The sequence below is a fragment of the Octodon degus genome, unplaced genomic scaffold, assembly GCF_000260255.1.
Source record: "Octodon degus isolate 3935 unplaced genomic scaffold, OctDeg1.0 scaffold00173, whole genome shotgun sequence".
In the NCBI taxonomy this organism is placed as follows: Eukaryota; Metazoa; Chordata; class Mammalia; order Rodentia; family Octodontidae; genus Octodon; species Octodon degus.
Window position 1 is genome coordinate 4,512,247 of NW_004524749.1, and position 3,676 is coordinate 4,515,922.

The following is a 3,676-nucleotide window of genomic DNA, read 5'->3' on the forward strand; positions in this document are numbered from 1 at the left end:
TTTTTTCCTATTCTCTGCTCTTTTGTCTAAGGTTTTGAAATAGTGAATGTGTTTCAGGATCCCTTTGACCTTTCCATTCCCAAGTTTCATTATTAACCCTGTATTTTCAGTTGGTGCAAAAATAAATTTTCCTATTATCTCAGTACACACACAGCATTGTCATAAGTTACCTAAGAATGTTTTCCTATCACTTGAAAATTCTTTAGATAGTTGTTTTCATCAACTAACAACTGTATAATAAAAGCAGTATATGTGGGAAAAAAAAAAAAAAAACAAAGTTGGGAGACTCATACTTAAGAATTCCAACAAAAAAAAAAAGAAAGAATGAAAGAATTTCAAAACTTGCAGCAAAGCTACGTTGTGACACCAGCATAAGAATGGGCTAAAGTCTGATGCAACAGGTTTCAGGGTCTAAAAATAAACCCTGAAATTTTTGGATAATGTTTTTTACAAGAATGTGAAGACAACTCAATAGGGAAAGCATAGTCTTGTTAACAAATGATACAGGGACAACCAGCTAACCATGAGCAAAAGAATAGAATTGAATGTATTCCTCAAACCAAAAACAAAAATAACTTAATACAGATCATAGACATAAGTGTAAGGATACAACTATGAAACACTCAGAAGAAAATATGGGCCTAAATCCCTGCGACTTTGAATTAAGCAGGAGCTTCTTAGATGAGACAATAAAGGCACAAGAAGTATATATACATATGTAAAATATTTTTAATTTTTAATTTTTATCTTTTATTTTTTCTGTCTTTTTAGGGAAGGATCTACAGGGTGTTCAAGGTTTCACTAGTAGATAAGACTAGTGATTCTCCTGTTTACAGTCTCCCAAGTGCTAGGATTACAGGGGCACACCACCACGCCCAGTCTCAATTGCTTCTCAGCATGCCCCAGGGGCAGGGCCTGCATGGCAGGCTCAGGGATCGAACCTCTGCCCCCTGTGCCTGCTCATAGGCGCTTTAATCCTCTAAGCTCTTTGGCCTGCCCTTAATATTTTCAAAATTAAAAACGTTTAAACTTCAAAGAAAGTAAATGAAATCCACAGAATGGAAGGGAAATTATTGTAAAGTATGTATCTAAGGAAGGATTAGCATTCAGAATGCATACAGAATCTTAAAACTGAACAATAAAAGAATCTTAATTTTAAAATGAGCAAAGAATTTAAACTAACATTTCTTCACAAGAGGTATGCAAATGTCTAATAAGCACAAGAGATATTTAACATCAATAATTATTCCAAAAATCAAATCAAGTTAACAATGTGCAGTATAACAGGCATTGTTTAATTTTTGTTATTTTGTTTAGGTACAGGTTTTGGCTGTGCAGCTTGGACTCATAGTGATCCTCCTGTAGTGATCCTTCTGTTTCAGCCTCCCCAGAACTGGGATTGCAGGCCTGCACCACCATGCCTTGTTTTGGTGGCCGGCACAGCATGTCGGGGTGGGGCCGGCAGGGTATGCAGTACCAGGATTGAATTAGGTCCTTCCACTTGTGAGGAAGGCACTTAGACCACTGAGCTGTCTCCCTTACCCTGTTTAGTTAAATTCTAAACCACTTCTAATGTTCTTTTTCTTTCTTTTCTGTTTTTTTTTTTTTTTTGGTTTGTTTTTTTACAAATTTTTATTCTGTTTAAAAATTAAAAGAAAAAGAAACTGCATGATACTGATCTAAAAGGAAAACCAAACACTGATGGAAATAATAAGATCCAAGAAATAAACTCTTTCCAATTAACTGCTAGATTCAAAAATCTTCTGGAGATTCTCAGGATCATTGCCTTGCCCATCTTCTACATATAACTGAATGTCTTAACATTGTCATGTTTCCTAGCTCTTCTCCTTTCCCTCTCTCGATTAGTTAGTCCTTGAGATCCTGCTTTCCTTTTACTTGTATTATATCTTTCTATTTGTATTTCTTCTTTTGAGTTCTTATACTAGGGAGACTATACGATATTTACATATGTGTATCTGGTTTATTTCACTTATGAGTATATGTTCAAGTGGCATCCACTTCAATATAAAGGCTTCGAGTTTATCACACCCTGACTAGCTATATATACTGATACTTGTGAACTAAGCTACTGCATTGCAGATGGTAATCTGTAATAGTAGTTTCATGCTTGGAGTGCCTGTCATTCTGGTCTTCTGAATATGGGCTGCTTGTCATGACATGCCAGTTGCTGCTATGATGTCTCTCAGGTAGGTGGTTGTTCAAAAAGAAGGGGGTGGTGAATGAAAGCAAGAGACAGGAAAAGGAATATTGTGGGACTGTCCTGCTTCAAGGTTGTACGTGGTGAGATTTTTGGACTTATTGTATAAGAAGTATATAATTCTTTATGCCTATTTTTAAAATATATTCTAATTTTTAAATGTTTTTATCATATTCTGTAGGGACTTAAAGTTCAACATATCAATACTTGATGAAAAATACCTGTTCCTTATTATGCCTAAGATGTTTGAAATGCAGTGAGATAGTGAGGTTAAGCTTGATAGCCTAAATCGTTTGATAATAACAATAAGCTTGTCTTCTGGATGGTTAACAATCTAAGTTTGCAGACCAAAATTAGAGAAAAAGGAGGGCTACAAGGAAAGCCAACATTTTGGCCCTAGCCTTCTAAGGTCAATTAAGACTCAGGACATATGAGAACTTGTACTGTAACGTCATGTAACTCAGTAGTGACCCAAATTTTCTGATCAAGGAGATTACAGGGCCAAAGAGGAAAGTGATCGATGATGTGGAGTGTGCCTAAGGAGAGTCACATGGAGAGAAAACATTCTCTCAGGCTTTCACAGAGAGCACATTGGCCAAGCAATGGCCGTGACTCATCCACATGGCTGACACTGACAAAGGTTCTACAATCTGAGGTACAGGATCTCAGGATAAATCCTGAGGGGATTTCACTGACCTTATCAGACCCAAAAGCTCCAACTCTTGTTGCATAGGTCCTGCTTTACCTTGGTCTTAAACCATCCAGCAGAAAAGTATAAAAACAAAATATAAGAAGTAAAGCCATGCTGTTATGTTGAGCTGTAGGGGACTCAGGTCAACAATTTCTGACATTACCAGTCAAGCGGAAGACCAATACTGTTATGGGCTACTGGACTCTTTTAGAATATTTTGTTGAGTTTACACACCTACAATATTCAAATAATGGAACTTAAAAAAAAAAGGGTATACAGATGAATGTCCATTTTGTATCTGTGTATCAAAGTGGTTAGGATAGATATATAGTTACATTCTCTTAATGAATAGAATGATTTGTTTTGATGGTGTTTGCATGATTTTTTTTTTTTTTTTAGAACTGGGGATTAAACTCAAGCCCTTGTGCTTGCCAGGGAAGCGCTTATTCTACTGAGCCATCTCCCTGGCGATGATGTTTGTAAATAGGCTATCATGTCCACATCTTGTACAGCATTTAACCACTGGGAAGAATGTATGCAATGTGTTGATTATTGAAACTGTCCTACCAATTTGATTTGAACCTGTCTCATTGCTATTTGTTTATCAATAAAAGTATGGGGGAAAAAAGAAATAAACTCTTGCATTTATAGCCAACTATTTCTCTACCAATGTGCTCAAAAACCCTACCACAAAGAGGGAATATTTTCTTCAATAATGGTTCTTGGAAAACAGGATATCCACATACAACAGACTGTTAAGACTTGCT